At 41.8% G+C, this 18,232-nt stretch overlaps 1 protein-coding gene and 1 non-coding gene across 2 annotated transcripts in view; both read right to left on the bottom strand.

The window, feature by feature from the left end:
- PDCD1LG2 (programmed cell death 1 ligand 2) overlaps positions 1–16,427 on the bottom strand; it is a 68,969-nt gene extending 52,542 nt beyond the window's left edge. Inside the window, exon 1 of the mRNA XM_045580184.1 lies at positions 16,304–16,427. The gene's annotated coding sequence lies outside the window, so the exon portion shown is untranslated. The remainder of the gene's footprint in view (positions 1–16,303) is intronic.
- Positions 3,709–3,777, bottom strand: LOC118716842. Its single transcript, XR_004987292.1, has one exon. It is a non-coding gene; the product is annotated as a small nucleolar RNA SNORD50 (small nucleolar RNA).
- Positions 16,428–18,232: the final 1,805 nt, after the last annotated feature.

The following is an 18,232-nucleotide window of genomic DNA, read 5'->3' as shown; positions in this document are numbered from 1 at the left end:
GACTTTTCCTCCTCTAGCATATTGCTGGTTATGAGATTTAGACCCCCTGATTTCCCCCCCCTAGACACATCCATGCTTCCATTGTGTTCCAGCTCTAGGACCAGAAAAAGCAACAATACCAGCCAAGGCTGACCTCAGGACCAGCAGCATTGAATAGTGACTCCCTTCCCTGGTGCTGGCCAATCAATTAGTGGAGACTACAACAATAAAGGGACACAGCTGGAAAACTGCTGGATTTTCTACTGAGATCATTCCCTGTGACCTCCCCTAAAATCTCCACCCTTAAAACCCTTAGGATGGAGGACCCTGGGAGCATGCCCAAGCCTTTCCCTCCCTTTCTCCTCCCTACCCTCACTCCCAAGCTCCAAGGGCCCTTCCTTTACCTCCATTACTTGTTTCCTAAGCCCATTTCTTCTAGGAATTACTTCTTCTACCTCTGTGATTTACCAAATAAATGTTCTCTTACAGTTTGAGACTGACTTTGAATTCTTTCCTAGCCACAACCCAGGTTGCTGAACCCAGGTTGGGTCTGACCCAACCGGTCAGACCCCTGGTGCTGTAGGTTCCCAGGCTCTTTCTTCATTCCGTAGGTTTTGGAAAACAGACTTACCTCAGAGCAAGGGTGTTTTCACAACAAGGCCCTCCGTGTTTTCACCACAGGGCCCACAGACAACTCAAACTAATATCTCAGCATGTTTTCCTGCCTTATAAATCTATATGCCTTGAAAAAGATACTGAAGGGGAGATGTCAACATTTTAACAGGGGCCTCTACGTAGAGAACTTATAGGTGATTTTTTAGTTTCTTCTTTTTGTTTATATTTCATTTTCTAAATAACTTGCCATGAACACAAACGCACTTTTGTAAAGACATGGAAATAATTTTTAAAAATTAGTCATAGAAAATTAAATTGCTAAACAGCAACAAGAAAACATTTCAAGAACTTTGCAAAGGCTGTGTTTTAGTTTCTAATTTATTTAATTTAGCTTTGTTCCCTTTATATTATTATTTTTTTTATAATGGGAGATCCCTGAGAGGCATAGCTAAATTGTGTTTGTGCTCCTCAAAACAACAGGCTCAAAATGGAGAGTTACACTATGACCTCAATCGCCAAACCAAGACTTAATTATGTTTGCCTCTTCCCACATGGAATCTTAAAACAGTCCATCAAGAATTGTACTGATGGTGTTTGCTGGAGTGTCTGGATGTTGGTTTTGCTGCTGCTCTTGTTCTGCCTTCTGAGCCTCACTGCCTCCCCAGCCCTGGACACCCCTGCTGGCGGGGTCAGCCTACCACCCTCTGTCCTTTCTGAGAAATGCCACTGATGGCTCCTTTCCTCCTGTACCTGGCACTACAATAGTTGCACAGATTGTGTCATTGAATCTCCCTGAAACCGAGACAGTGACAGAGAAGTTAAGGAACTTGCTTAAAGTCACAGATCCAAGATGCACTGCCGTGAAGTTGATTGCAGGTTGCATATTTGCCTTCCACCTTGCCCAACAACAAATTGAATGCCTAGCCAAGTGCCATATGCTTTACCAAAGTTTCCACTATTTCTTAAAACCTGGGAGGGCGGTATTATTTCCACAGCTGAGAATCCCAAGTGACTTGCACAAGAACATCAGCCTCGCCTTGCCTAATGACAAACCCTGGGAATTTACAGTATCACATGTGGCCTCTGTGTTTCTCCACACCCTCACCTTCCCCACGCCTTTAAGCAGTTTTATTGACATGAACCCTGAGAAGAAATATATTTGCCAAAGAGCGTGGTTAACTGGGCCCAAATTCATAATCAGGGTCTATGGCTATTGCTAACTGAGGCCTCTCATGTTCTCTGAATTTCGGGAAAAGTCACTGTCAGCCTGCCACCGGGCTGTTCCACCCAACTCAACCCTTACCAAGGAGTTCCTGGTTTCATCTTTCCATCAGTGGACTGAGACCTGCCCTATACTATCAAAACTGGACAAATATATCCTCATTTGCACCTATACCAACCAATCAGAACTGCTCCATTGATCAATTAGAACACACAATTTGGGCCAAACAGGACTGTGCAAATTTGAATTCCTTATTTGCATAAAAATTATTCAATTGCAGAAAAAAATACATGTCAATTGGGAACCAGGGTGGGACCCTTCTCCATAAAAGGTGACCCACCCCTTGTCTCACTGGAGCGAATTCTTTTTTTTTTTTTAAAGGTTAACCTTTATTTTCATATATTTTAATATATTTTTGTTAATCCTTGCCCAAGGATATTTTTCTATTGATTTTTAGGGAGCCTGGATGAGAGAGGGAAAGACAGAAATATTGATGTGAAAAAAAACACATCAATTGGTTGCCTCCTGCATGAGCCCCGACCTGGGAAGAGCCTGCAACCCAGGTATGTACCCTTGACAGGAATCAAATCTGGGTCTCTTTGGTCCAAAGGCCAAGTTCTATCCACTGAGCCAAACCAGCTAGGGCAGTGGAGAGCATTCTTGATGGATTGGCTTAAGATTCCATTTGGGGGGGGGGGGGGCAAAACTATAATTAAGTCTCAGTTTGGTGACAGGGGTCATAGTTTAACTCTCTCTGTTTTGAGCCTGAGGTCTTGTTTTTAGGAGTACACACACAGTTTAGCTATGCCTCTCAAGGAGGTTGCATTTCCCACTTTGCAAGCTGTTCACCTGAATAAAATTCTCCTTTCCACACACCTCAGATGGGAAATTTTTGTTGACATACATAAACATACACATATTTAAAGTTTGTTATTTGGTTTTCACATACATAAAATCAAATATGCCCCTGAAATCATCAGTACAATCCAGACAGTGAATATATCCGTCATCCCCAAAAGTTTCTTTCTGCCCATTTGTAATCCCTCCTCCTAGTCATAATCTTCCATAACTACTCCTCAAATAACCATAGATTTGCTTTTGGTTGCTATAGATTAGTTTGCATTTTGCATTTTAGAATTGCATATAAATGGAATAACATAATATGTGCTTTGGGAGGGGGTAATTGGGCTTAATTATTTCGATATTTATCCATATTACTGAGTAGTTAATTTCTTTTTTTTCTTTTTTCTTTTTTTGCTGAGTAATAGTCCATTATATGGATATAGTATAATTTATCTATTCACACACTGCTGGGCTTTTAGGTTGTTTTCAGTTTCTGGCTATTACAAACAAAGCTATGTTATTGTAAACAGTATTGTTTTAAGTTTTTTTTAAAATAGTTTATTGCTAATGTATAGAAATATAATTGATTTTTATATTGATCTTGTATCCTGTAAACTTGTTAAACTTATTAGTTTGAGTAGTTTTTATACATTTTATAGGATTTTCTAGTATACAGTTAATAATGTTATCAATGAATAAAGACCGTTTTCCTCTTCATTTCCAATAAAAAAAAAAAATAGAGAATTGCTTGATTAATCTGCCTGACAGACCTGCCATCCCCTAAAGGAAAGTGACTTTTCTATAACCAATTTGCTTTTCCATCTAGTATAACTTCTTTGTTCCTGCTCCCTCCTGCCTATGAAAATCTTTAGTTTCTTACAGCTACTTGGACCCTCTTTCTATTTGCTAAATTAGATACTTCCAGATTCATGAATAATTGAATAAATCCAGTAAGATTTTTTAAATTTACTCAGTTGAAGTTTTATTTCATTTTTTCAGAACTTATTTAAAATTTATTTTTAAAAATGCTATTGTCCTTATAATGATCTATCTCCAAAGTGAGATCTGTATTGTTTTTTCAACAGAAATTCAGGTTTGGGATAGGATTATGCTAGATATAAAATTTACTTTTAACAGTGTGTTAGATGATACTTGATCATGGAAAATTGGAATTTAGGTCAGAGATATTGCACTATAATAAGCATAATAATAATCTCACCCATGTAAACAACTAGTCTGCAAGGCCTCTTCCACTTTATAGAAAGAAAGGTCAAGGTGAAGAGAGGTTACACAGCTTAACCAGGATCACCTTGTGAAGATAAGGCAGAGCTTCTCAGAATATTTTCCTCCAAATGCTGTGCAATACAATGCAATGTGTGTAACACAATGCAATTCAATGTGATATAAATGTTCATATGAAATACTTAGAACAGCACTTGCCACATAATAGGTACTAAATCAGTATTAACTATTTCAGGTCCAAAAACATAAGTCCACTCTTTCTTCACTCTATTAGGCCTTATAGGGAAGTGGGGGGAAAGGGAAAGAACACAGTCTAAGAGTGAAACGAAATGCACACAGGGTTCTGAAACATGGGTAAGAAGGCACAGCTCAGGAAGGGGTGAGAATTACAAGGAGCCAGCAGCTTATTTAGAACCAGGCTTAGCAACCTTTCCAAAGTCAGGGACCAAGGTGATAGAGTTTATCTGGAATGTGATGGAAGGGAATGATGGCAGGCCCCTCTCTTGAAATGGGGATAGGGGGTTCAGAGGTGGGGGAAATAACAGGCAGCCAGAGGGAGGAGGGCAGGGAGGAGTCCACATGGGGGCCACCCTGCAAATTGGTCTTCCTTGACTCATGGTCAGCCCAGGGAATAGAGATCAGTTATTAATCACACCAAAAGTCAAACGCTTAGCTTGGAATTCCACCTGACCTTTGTCTATAAGGAAGGCCTGCTTCACAGTGAGGGAAGGAAGGTGTGGGCAGATATTCTTTTTTTTTTTAATATATTTTATTGATTTTTTTACAGAGAGGAAGGGGAAGGAAAGAGAGTTAGAAACATCAATGAGAGAGAATCATGGCTCAGCTGCCTCTTGCACACCCCCCACCAGGGATGTGCCTGCAACCAAGGTACATGCCCTTGACAGGAATCGAACCTGGGACCCCTCAGTCCTCAGGCCGATGCTCTATCCACTGAGCCAAACCAGTCTCGGCCTGTGGGAAGATATTCTGACCAGAGCAACTGAGATGGTTGCTTGTTTTTAGAAGAAAAAAGGTTCAGGTTTGGCTCATTTCTTGAAAGAAATTCAGATAAAAGGGAGGCTTACTTTCAGGTTAATGGGTTGATGTAAGCTACTGATTGGGTATTTTTCCTGCTTCAGCATTTCCTGAACAGGAAAACAATAACTGCAGAGAGAGCTCTGTGTTGAGAAAAAGGTTACTGAAATCACAAATTTCAGTAAGGCCTAATTCCTCAGGTGAGTCTCCCAGGTATAGAATTGGATCAGGAAATGAGAGTAGAGAAGAGGTGGGGATTAGAGGTTGAACTGGTTCACTGGCCTTTAACAATCTATACTAGTAATAGGGTGATACGCAAATTGGTTGGGACACCCTCACATAATGACTAATCAGCAGGCAAAGTGTGCAGCAGGTAGGTGGGTGGGGACTTGCAGCATTGGGAATGCGATGGCGGCTGCCACTTGCCCAGGGCCGGCCCGGGGTTTAGGCAAGCCACTGATGGCCGCTGCCATTGAAGGGCCCAAGGCTCAGGCAGTGAGGGCCAGGCGAGGCTCAGGCAAGCCACAGCGGCTGTGAAAGCTGAGGTTCAGGCAGTCTCACCACTGCCAGTGGCAGCAGCAGAGGCGTGATGGGAGTGTCGCCTTCCCCTGATCACCAGGATGCCTCCTGCAGAGGGAAGCCAGAGGCCCAGGGTGATGGGGGTGGTGCCTTTCCCTGATCAGCTGGTCACCTCAGGCAGAGGGAGGCTAGACTGTGGCTCCCCATGGGGAGCGGGCCTAAGCTGTCAGTAGGACATCCCCTGAGGGCTTCCGGACTGTGAGAAGGGGCAGGCTGGGCTGAGGGACCACCCCTCCAGTGCATGAATTTCATGCACAGTGAAAAATAAAAGGGAGGGATTAGCAATTCTGGGGCCTAGACAGGAGGTATCCTGACCTCTTCCCCTCTCATTCTTGGGGAGAAGAGAACACTGGACACACATCCTTGAAGTTGTAGGGTGTTCCTACATAGAGATCAGCATCTGCTTCTTGCCTGAAGTTTCTGAATGGGAGGTTCACTGGAGTACCCCATACCTGGAGGGCATGAAGAGCTATAGAACTGTTTTCAAAGATGAAGAAAATGGAGGCAGTCTTCACTCCAGATCGCTGAGCTCTCAGTGACCACAGAAGACCCCAACAGTTTCTGTGACTTCAGATGAAGCAGAAGGAAGGTAATTCAGGGACACAGTCCTGGGACCTTAACAAGCCACTTGATTTCAGACTGAACCAGATGGAGCCTGGAAGCATGTCCCTCCCCACTCAAGGGCAGAGCCAGAAATTTAGCCTGTTCTGGGAAGAGAGCAGGGAATCTGAAAAGAATATATGATTGGAATTTCAAGTGGGATGGAACTTTGGCAGTTCTTCAAAACGTTAAACACAAAGTCACTGTATGACCCAGCATTATACTCTGAGGTATAGATCCAGGAGAGAGAGAAATATTTGTGCACACAAAGACCTGTACATGAATTGTTACAGCAGCATTATTCACAATAGCCAAAAAGCAGAGAGTTCAACTGTCCATCAAGTGATGAATGGACTAATAAATGTGGGTACATCCATAGAGTAGAATATAATAATTCAGCCTTAAAAAGGAATGACCTACTAATGCATGCTATTGTACAATGTGGGCGAACCTTGAAAACATCATGTTCAGTGAAAGAAGCCAGTCACAAAGACCACATATTATATAATTCCATTTATATGACATGTTCATATCAGACAAATCCACAGAGACAGAAAATAATTAGTGGCTGCCTGGGAATGGAAGAAGGGGGCAATGGGGTAGAGGGGTGACTGACAAAGTGAATGAGGTTTCATTTCGGTATGATGAAAATGTTTTTAAAGTGATTGTTGCACCATTCCATGCATTTACTGAAAACCACTGAAGGGTACACTTTAAATGGGTGGATTGTATAGTATGTGAATTATGTCTCATAAAGCTATTAGGAAACTTGGGGCGGGACTGCCATAACATGTGACCTGCACATTATGAAGCTGAACTGAGATAATGATGAAGGTCGTTCTCTACCTGGCAGGCTGGGAGTGTTAACAGAATATTCTTGAAAACAGTTATTGTAAAAGTAAAACATTTTAATGAACTCAGTTTGCTCAATCAAATCTGTGACGTAAGGATGGGTGGGGACCCCGACGGTCAGAAGCAAGACCACACCAGCAGCTGCTCATGGCGTTGTCTCCCCTTCTGTTTGTCTCTACTTCTCTCTGCGCATCTCGTCTGTCCTCCCTGCACTGCTGACTTCCTCATCCTTTCTCTTTAGTCGGAACCTCTTTTCTCTTCCTTGTTGATTTTGCTTTCTCAGAGTTTCTGCTGCCTCAACATCATATTTCCTATCACGAGTCCAGGAACTCCATAACCCTTCAGGGCTGGCCTAACTGCTTCTGTTTTGAGCATCTGATTGGCTGACAGTCTCCCGAAGCCAGCCATACCCTGTGTCATGAGCCCACATCTAAATCCACCATTCTTTAGCCCACTGAGCAGTTATGGGAAGTGGGTCACACAGAACAACTACAACAACAACAACAACAACAACAACAAAATCTGGCTCCCCTGGGTGCCCTTTTGGACAAAAGGAGAAGGCAGGAAAACTTCTCTCAGAAAGGGGACAGGTGCTCTGATTAAAAGAGGTCATGGGGAGAAGGCAGATGCCTCTGCTGAGGGCTGAGGCCTTGGCTAACAGCCCTGGGCTGGTATTACAGTTAAGATTCTCAGGAGGGTTTCTGCCATTGCATCAGGTCTTCTGGTTTAGAGCAGAAGCTCAGGCACCTGTCCCTGCATCCCATCCAAGGTAAACAATACCTTTGTGTCTTGTTAGGGCATAGGGATGTGCTCATGATCTACTCTTCTCTAGAAACTTATCTAGAACATAAAATTGGTTTCTAGTGGCCATATCTGTGCTTCCTATGCCCATGCTTATCAGATTCTTTTCCCTGGGCATTTGAAGTGGGCCTAAGAGATAGTGAGTCAGTTACCTCATGTGGAAGAAAGTGCGGAATGTAACAGAGGGAGCTGATGTGCATGTGAGAAGGCGGAGAGCATGTTCAGCCATGTAACCAAGCAGTTCTTAAGAGAATAACTGAAGAAAGAAGCAGACAAGAAAGAGAGGCAGCACTGACTAGCGTCCTGTTCTTTGTTCCAGTCCGTTCTGCAGTCTGGGCTGTGGTCCCTGCCTCAGATTTGGCACCTGCAATTATGCTTTTTACTCAAGTGGGTCTCTGATCTTTCAGCCAATTCTAAAACACACAAAAGCTTAAGTGCCCGAGATTCACCTCCTGCTGCATGCCAAGCCAAGTCTGACCTCACTTTGCAGGTGGTTGAGGGGAGAAGAAGAAGGCAGACCTAAGGCACTAAATAATCTACATGCTTCCCAAAGTCTCTTCTTTTCCTGATCTTGGTTCATCTCTGCTGGACCCAGAAGTCTGGGCTGGCTATAAGACGAACCTGGTGTGGTCCCAGCAACCTGGGATCAAAGGATCCCCAGAGTGTGTCTAAAATTCTGAACCCAGTTCCAGTGTCTGGGTTTTTCCTATACTATCGATGAAACAATTTTTGGACACCAGCTGTGTGTCTCACAATTCAACTCAATTCTGACACAATCTTTCTAGAAACAGAATCAGATTTCATAAGATGCTCTCCACTTTAGATACCAATCAGAAGTCTAGATATGATCTGTACTTCTGGCTAGTCAGCTACAGAACGAAGGTTCCCATGACCTTGATCTTGGGTTTGATTAACTTACTAGAGCATTTCACAAAACTTAAAAAAAAACCACACACACACACACACACACACACACACAAAAAAAAACACAACCACACAACAACAATAACAAAACCCACCCCCCACAAACATTTACTCACTAGATTACTGACTTATTACAAAGGAAAATAAAGGATATGAACCACCAGCTAGATGAAAAGATACATGGGGCGATATTGATATCTCAGACAAAGGTGCTTCCCAAACAACAGAGTTTGGGCCCAACACAGGGAGCATGGAAGTGCACTGCTCCCCCAACCTGGAAGCTCTCTGAACCCTTTCCTTTTATTTATTTATTTTATTTTATTATTATTATTATTTTTTACAAGGCTTCATTCACAGCTATAATTGACTAAATCATTGGCAATTGGTGGTGATTGGTTTAACCTCAAGCCCTATCCCCCTGCCAGGATGTCAGGAGGTGGGACTGAAAGTTCCAGCCCTCTAATCTCATGGTTGGTTCTTCTGGCAAATGGCCCCCAACCTTGAGTGTGTCCCATTGTTACCTCATTCAAATAACAAAAGACACCTTTGTAGCTCTTAACACTTAGGTGATTCCAAGGGTTTTAAGAGCTCTGAGCCAGAAATGGATAAAAGAGCAAACATATTACTGCTATTTCTTCTTTTTAAAAATATTTTTTATTTATATATAAATATATATGTATAAATATATTTCTCACTCAGAGAAGGAAGAGAGAGGGAAAGAGAAACATCCTATATAATAAAAGCCTAATATGCAAATTGTTCGACTGGGATTTTGACCTCTTGCTATGACGTGCGCTGACCACCAGTGGGCGGCATGGAACATGGCAGGCATAGGTGACACAGCGCTGGCAGTGGGCGGCAGTGGAGGCACTGCCAGCCCTGATAGGCCCCAATGAGAGCAGGACCACGGTGGGATGGTGGAACAGGTGAATGGGTGGCATCAGGCCATGGTGGGTGCAAGTGGGGTCCCAATCACCCCACTGATCACCCTGGGCCACCGCCCAGCTCCCAGGCACTGAGGGAGCCGGACGGGGGCAGATGTGTGTGGCCCTGATTGATCACCACGCAGGTGGGATGGTGGAGGAGGTGAGGGGGCAGTGCCAGGCCATGGCAGGGTGCCAGGAGGGGCTTGGGGGCTTTGAGGCTGGGGCTATGAGCCTGGAGGTGCAAGCTGGGGCCTCATCCCCACAGCCACCCAGAGGGACCCCACCTGTGCACAAATTCGTGCACCAGGCTTCTAGTCAATGAAAAGAGAGAATCATTGATCGACTGCCTCCTACATGCCCTGTATCAGAGATTAAGCCCACAACCTGGGTATATGCCCTGACTGGGAATCGAATTGTACCCTCCCAGTTCATGGGTTGACATTCAACCACTGAACCACACCAGCTGGGCCTAACATATATTTCTAATTATAAATCACAATATCACACAGCTGTTTCACCCAGGGACCGCTTAACCAGGGCTGACCAGGACAACAACATGTTCCCATGAAATTAAAGGGGGAATCTACCTCCTGAAGCCAAAACCAGTGCCTTTAAGATTTGGCCTTAAGATTTGGGGAAGCAGATGCATTGCTTGGTCAAAGTGGAGGGGATATCTGACCTCAACTCAGGTAAAGGAAATCAGAAGTTCTCACGTGGACTTAAATGATGATTCATCTCCTCATATATAGACATGGACAGGAGGAAACAGCTGGCTCATATTTTGGGGTCAGATCAGTGGTTCCCAAAACTGGCTGCACATCAGAATCCCCTGGGGAACTTGAAAAAAAAAAAAAAATAGAAACGTCTGGGCACTACCCCTGATGTCCTCATTCAAAATCTCCATGGGTGGGGTCCAGACATTTGCATTTTTGAAACTGATGAGGTGGTGCTGAGATAACATGCCCTAATTGGTGGTTCAGCCTTAGGGAATCCCTGGGTTTGATGACACTGGTTACATTGATCCTCACCCAAAAAAGTGAGTAAAATGGAGAAGAGGCAGGATAGAACCCAAAGATAAATAATGTCTATTTTAACATGTGGTTACATTGGTGGTAAAATACCTGACGTAAGAGCGGAAGTTTCAGATTGTATAATACATATAGAATGCCTAGAATTTCTTGAATTAGGCGAAGTAAAATAGGGCCTCTTGGTCCCTTTTGCTTGAGCGGTATGTGTGACTAAAAAGGGGGGTATATACTAAACCTGAAAGCCCAGGGGAGGACTGCACAAACTCAGAGACCAAAAGTAACCAAATAAGGTGGTTTGAACATAAAAATTCCTTAGTAAAAGTGGGTCATGGTGGTAGTCATATCCTAGACAAGGAAATGTGGCAATACCTAACAGAACTACCAAGATACCTGCCTTTGACCCAGCAATCCCACTTCTCTCTACCCTGAAGACAGACCTCCAACAGTATAAAATGTGAAAGTACAAGGTTATTCATTGCAGCATTGTTTATGATAGCAAATATTGGAAAAAATGGTAGGCAGAACGGCGCCTTGCCACGCCTGGCATGTGTGAATCAGTAGTTGACTGTCAACCTATGAACCTGGAGGTCATGGTTTGATTCCCTGTCAGGCACATGTCTGGGTTGTGGGCTCAGTCCCTAATGGGGGATGTGCAGGAGGCAGCCGATCAACGATTCTCTTTCATCATTGATGTTTCTTTTATTTTAAAAAAATATTTTTATTGATTACAGGGAGGAAGAGAGAGGGAGAGAGAGAAACATCAGTGATAAGAGAGAATCATTGATTGGCTGCCTCATGCAGGCCTCACACTGGGGATTTAGCCCACAATCTCTGATCATGTGCCCTGGTCTAGAATCAAACACAGGCCCTTCAGCCCACAGTCTGATGCTCTATCCACTGAGCCAAACCAAAAAAAAAAAAAAAAAAAAAAAAGAAGAAGAAAAAGAAGAAGAATGCCCTGCCAAAAAAAATTCACATCCTAAAAAATAAACAAACTGAATTAACAAGCAAAGTAGAGACAGACTCATAGATAGAGAGCAGGCTGACAACTCTGGTGGGGAAGGTGTTTGTTGGGGTGGGTGGAACCATTGAACTTAAAAAAAAAAATGAGAAAGAACTCATGGATACGGAAAAACAATGGTGATTGGGCGGGGAATGGGGGTGGTTGAAGAGTAAATGGTGATGGGAAAAATTAAAATAAAATTAAATAATATAAAGAGAGAAAAGTCTATGTCTGAACCTGTGGATATATTACCTTATAAGGCAAAAAAAGAGTGAGTTTGTAGATGTGATTAACTAAAGGATTTTAAGATGAAGAGGTTATCCAGGATTATTCAGACAGGCCCAATTTAATCACGAGGGTCCTTATAAGTGAACAACGGAGGCAAGAGAGTCAGAGTTGGAGAGACACGTAGATGCCACACTGCTGCCTTAGAGAGGGAGGAAGGAAACATGAGCCAAGGAATTCAGGGAGCCTCTGGAGAAAGCATCTCCCTGTCTGAGAAAGAACTGCAAAAGAAGAAGGGTAAAAGCTCCACTAAAATATAATTCTGAATTAGAATCAGAGCTATTAGTAGGAACTCATGGTTTAGAATATAGGGTGGGGCAAAAGTAGGTCTACAGTTGTGAGTGCACCAACAACAGTTTATTCCTGTATTGTTATTTATTAATTACTAGAAGCCCGGTGCACTCGGGGTGGGAGGAGGGGGTTCCTCAGCCTAGCCTGTGCCCTCTTGCAGTCTGGGATGCCTCAGGGGATGCTCAACTGACGGCTTAGGGGGTAGTGGGCCTAAGGCAGCAGTTGGACATTCTTAGCATTACTATAGAGGTGGGAGAGGCTCCCATGCCTGCTGCTGCACTTGCCAGCTGTGAGCCTGGCTCAGGGCTTCTGGCTGAGTGGTGCCCCCGCTGTGGGAGCGCACTGACCACCAGAGGGTAGCTCCTACATTGAGCATCTGCACCCTGGTGGTCAGTGCATATCATAGCGATTGGCTGTTTGGTCAATTTGCATATTAGCCTTTTATTATATAAATTGTATTATTTTCCAGATGAACAACTATAAACCTACTTTTTTACAGGCAGATGTAGAAATATGTATGAGTGTATGTATATGCATGGGTTAGTATATGTGATGTCTTACTGAGAGGAACGAGGAACAATGGTCATAGCAATAAGCCCACCTAGAGCCCAGATCTCAATTTCTAAATACCATTCTCTAACAAAAGGAAGAGAACCTTGAATAAATAGTTAATTCCAGACCTGGGGCTGGGTTAATAGATGTGGAATATCTTATGACCTCAAAAAAATAAGCAAGTATTAAATAAAAGATGGGTGTATCAAGAGGACATAGGAACCAACTGGAAGGAGTTCCCAATAGCCAAAACAATTTAACCAATAAAATAAGTAATGATGGTACTACATTATAACCCACAAAATAAAAAATGTCCTAATATAATAAATAATCATATGGAGAAGATGAGGCTTTTGCAATGAACAAATATAGATGAAATGAAGGAGAGAAAAAATATCACAATTAGGCAAACACCCCAGAAATAATTGTTGCATGTAAATCCTACCAATGGATGCTAAAATGAGTCAGCAAAAGACTGAAGAGAAGCAAGATGTTAACAGTCTCAAAGTATAAATTCAAAGATATTTATCACTTAGAAAAGGAGAAAGAAAAAAAAAAGAGTAACTTTAAAGTGGAGAAACCTGGTGAATACCGCCTTAACCAAGAGATCAAGATTAAATTCACCACAAAGACGACATCACATGAGATGTCCTCAGAAATGATGCAATGACAGACATTCTGTGGTGTCAGAATAGTATGCTAAACAATCCTTAAAAACCACAACCTCAATCTAATCATGAGAACATACTGGGAAAACTCACCAGTGAGAGAACTTCTAAGTAACTGACTAGTGCTTATCAAAAGTTCTTATCATGAAGCCAAAACTGGTTTGGCTCAATGGATAGAGCGTCAGCCTGCGGACTGAAAGGTCCCAGGTTCGATTCTGGTCAAGGGCATGTACATTGGTTGCAGGCACATCCCCAGTAGGGGGTGTGCAGGAGGCAGCTGATCTATGTTTCTCTCTCATTGATGTTTCTAGCTTTCTATCCCTCTCCCTTTCTCTCTGTAAAAAATCAATAAAATATATCAAAAAAGAAAAAGTTCTTATCATGAAAGCCAGGGAAAGAATGAGGAACTTCATAGGCTGGAGGAGACTAATGAGACACAACAGTAAAGTGCAATATAAGATCTTGAATTGGGTCCTGGATCATAAAAGAGACATTATGAGAACAATTGGTGAAATTTCAAAAGGATCAGTAAGTTAGTCAATAGTATTATACTGATGCTAATGTTCTGGTTTTGACCATTGTAAATTGTTAACATCAGCTAGATAAGGGTATATGTAAATTTTCTGTACTAGTTTTGCCACTTCTCTGCAAATCTAAAATTACTGTATTTCAACTAAACACTTCTTAAAATGTGGATTTATTCTTTTTCTGCATTTAATAAATTGATTCAATAATAACGACACTTGGGATTTTCCTCTTGTGTTAAATATTAAGGATTTTTATAGAGGCTACTTTTTTTCAAATCCTTCTCTTCCTGCTGCCCTACATTCTTTATGATCTTAAGGAAGAAAATGAAGTAGAAACAAAACACACTTGAGCAGTCTAAAGATTTAAACAACAGCCATATCTGAAATTCTTTTAGGAATAAGGTGGGGTGTGTGTGCATGTGCACATAATATGAAGATTTATGGAAAAAAGAAAGAATTGTTAAAGCTATAGGAGCATTTTTTAATTGTTTTGCACCACAACTCTCAGCATCCATTAAATGCTTTACTGAGTTAATAAATAAGTGACCCCTCTTGCTCAAGCAATGAAGAACTAAAACTGAATTAAAATTCACCCTGCTCAGATTTATAAAAATAGAATTACAGTTGAGGGAAGAAAGAAGAAAAAAGAGAAAATCTTTCTGCCAGTCTGTAACAGGATTTATTGGTCTCATTTAAGTTTGTGAACAAACCTAAAACCAGTGTGTCCCCCTGGAGAACTGAGTATAGAAAGCGTCCTGGACCTACTGTCAGCATGCAAGGGCTGGGAGCCAAGAATCGAGTTGGTGGCTTGACTTTTCTTTGTCATTTGTTTATCCTTGTAGAAGTAAGTGCCTGTGGTACCAACAACCTCTGTCAATTATTTTATTTTCATTTCCCACCATGCCTGAGCATAGTATCCAGAAAGTTAAGTTTTAAGAGTATTTTTATTAACTCTTCTAAGTGATCCCAGACATGTTAATACCTTGCCCACCTTCAAGAGACTTGCTGAACATTTTTAGCAGCTGCTTTTAAAATCAAGCAACTCATTATATTCTTTGCATTTAGACCCAGTCCTTCATGACACAGTTCTATTAACTTAGTTTCATTTGTTTTAACTTTGATAGAGAAAGACACCATCAGTTAGGTACTATTTTAAACATTTTAATGGTTCCTCAGCAAGTTAGGTCATAAAATTATATGATATTGCAATTCCCCTTCTAAGTATGTACTTAAAAGAACTGAAAAGCAAGTGTTTAAAAAAATGTACAAAAATATCCATAGCAGCACTGTTCTCAATAGCCAAAAGGTGAAAAAAATCCTTTATTTCTATAAACTAATGAATGGATAAAGAAAATGTGGTATGTCTATACAAGGTAATGTTATTTAGCCATAAATAGGAATGAAATACTGATACATGCTAAAATATAAATGAACCTTGGAAAGATTATGCTATGTGAAAGAAGTTAGATACAAAAGGCTTTATGCTATATGAATCCATGTATATGAAATGTCCAGAACAGGCAAATCCATAGAGACAGAAAGCAGGTTAGGGGTTGCCAGGGACTGGGGGAAGAGAAAGAAGGAGAGGTAACTGCTTAATGGGCATGGAATTTCCTATTGGGTGACGATAATGTTATCAAATTTAAAAGTGATGATGGTTGCACAACAGTATAAATGTACCAAATGTCACTGAGTTGTGCATTGTAAAATGGTGACTTTTATATTATATTAGAGGCCCAGTGTCTAAGAACTTACAAAGAACTGTTTTCTTCCACCCTAGTGGCCCATCTCTTCTGTTAGTAGAGTCCTACTCAGTCCTCAGGGCTCTTGGACATGAAGTCAATTCCAGCCTAGCTTTATCTGTTTGTGTTTACTCAACATGTGGGAAGGAAGCCATAGATAGCCTCAGGTCATAATTATTATTATTTTAAAAAATATTTTTATTGATATCAGAGAGGAATGGAGAATGAGAGAGAGAGAGGAAACACCAATGATGAGAGAGAATCATTGATCCGCCGCCTCTTGCAGGGCCCCCCTGGGGACTGAGCCCGCAACCCAGGCATGTGCCCTTGACAGGAACCAAACCTGGACCCCTTAGTCCACAGGCCAATGCTCTGTCCACGAGCCAAACCGGCTAAGGCTAGGTCGTATTTATTTAATTCAGTGATGGGTTCATTAGTATTCATTTTATTATACTTCAAAACTTATAACTCTATTCTATTATATGTATCTATATTTCATGATACTTTTTTCAAAAATAAAAATAGCTTCAACCCTAAGAACAATGCTAAAAGTTTAAGTTCTCTAAATGTGAAACATTCAAGGACCAACCTGATCTTCCAAAACGGCTGTAGATGAGTTTCTTTCTAGGCTTGCCCACTTAGGATGAGAATTCAAGTGGCTTTAGGGTTGGAAAGGTCCTGCAACCATGTTGATCTATGTTCTCTTTGTCTTCTTCCTTCAAATCAGAAGATAATAACTAATATTAATAAAGATAATAAAGTATTTTCTGAGCAACAAGGAAAATGTTGTGGGGTCAAACCCTGGGTTCAAAATAAGACCACCGGAGGCTGATGATTGATTTAAAAAAGCAGGCAAGGATTTATTGAACTGGCCAGGATGGCCGCAAGAGCACCACACACAGGTGGAGTCCACACGACCTCACTGTTTCAGATGTAGGCAGTCTTTTTAAAGATCCAAACCACAAAAATTTTCCTTTGTTCTAAATTCTAAATTCTAAAGGCTGGGAACAGCCCGGGTCTTTCCTAGCCACATCCTGCTGGACGGACATTGGAATGTGGCCCTATCTTGCAATACCAGATAGTACAGAAGCAGAGCTCAGCGGTTAATCTCTAAAGGTTATCTACAGTTCTACCCCTGAAGCTACTGAGTCAGTGAGAATCTATCTCCTGTGGTCCTGGTCCACAGGCACAGGAAAATTGCCTTAGCCTCCAGGTCTCAATCTGGAAGCTGAGCTACCGTGATTCCCCGAAAATAAGACATCCTCCAAAAATAAGACCTACTTACAGGTTTCCTTCTGAGTGAAATATAAGACATCCCCCCGAAAATAAGCCCTCCCCCAGGCTAACCATGAGAGATTTGGTCTACTGATTCTGAAAGAAATGGAGTCACAAGAAATTCACCAGGAAATTCAGGAATTGGATTGTTATGATGATGATGTTCCAGAAGATGATGACATGATTGTCATTGAATAAATGAGTAAATTCTTGATACTGTAGGATTCACAATTTGTCTGGTTTGTGTTGACAACTACCGTACTACCGTACCGTATATAGCTAATAAATTTCCTTTATTTTCATTTAACAATAAATGTGTACCGTGTTCTTCTTCATGGAAAAATAAGACATCCCCTGAAAATAAGACCTAGCGCATCTTTGGGAGCAAAAATTAATATAAGACACTGTCTTATTTTTGGGGAAACAGGGTAACTACCCTATTGTTTAAGCAAGTAAGCGAGTGCCAAAGCCAGAATAGCAGGGTTAAAATTCAAACAGCAGTTTTTACCCAAGTATGGTTGCTACCATATTTCAGGAAACTAATCATCTTAAACAACACACAAGTTTAGACAGTCAATCAGCTCAGGCCCCAAGCATTCCTGCACTGTCTTGCTGGGTAGGCCAAGGATGCAGCCTGACTGCTCTTTATCTGGGCCATTTCTCAGGGTTGTGTTTGCAGTGAGCAGACTTGAGGGATGAAGTAACCTCTCTCACAAAAAAAGCGGCTGTGCTGAGCACTCACCATAAGAGTGGTAGATTTGACAGCTTGTTGTTCCTCTGTTAAGTCACAAACCGGCTGCATCCACCTCAGTGTCCAGTCCCACTAGGCCCACCCCCATGCCCTCCACAGGACTTGAGGCACATGGAAAACATCTCATGCTCATCATGAGCCTACTCAGGCTGCTTGCTGCCCTGTGAGTAACACAGTCTCCTGCCTGCCCCCACCCTGAAACAGTAACAGGCTATCACCCTGTTAACCTGACACTAGGGTAAATTCCAGACCCTCACAGAGCCTGCCTGCTTTGGTGACAAAGCTTAGATGCTGATAGGAGCGTGGCATTCTGAAAGAGAAAGGACAAGAGCCCCCAGTAAATACGGGTTATTGGATATAATTTTTACTATGACCTTTTTGTCAGATGAGGTGAAAAATAAAATAAAAAAAAAATTGATATGCAAGCATTGCTTTCCTTAACTATTACTCTAGAATCATAAGGCCATGTGGCTTTAATTTCCAGCTACTCAT

The sequence above is a fragment of the Pipistrellus kuhlii genome, unplaced genomic scaffold, assembly GCF_014108245.1.
Source record: "Pipistrellus kuhlii isolate mPipKuh1 unplaced genomic scaffold, mPipKuh1.p scaffold_m20_p_12, whole genome shotgun sequence".
NCBI classification, from domain to species: Eukaryota; Metazoa; Chordata; class Mammalia; order Chiroptera; family Vespertilionidae; genus Pipistrellus; species Pipistrellus kuhlii.
This window is presented reverse-complemented; position numbering and strand designations above follow the sequence as displayed.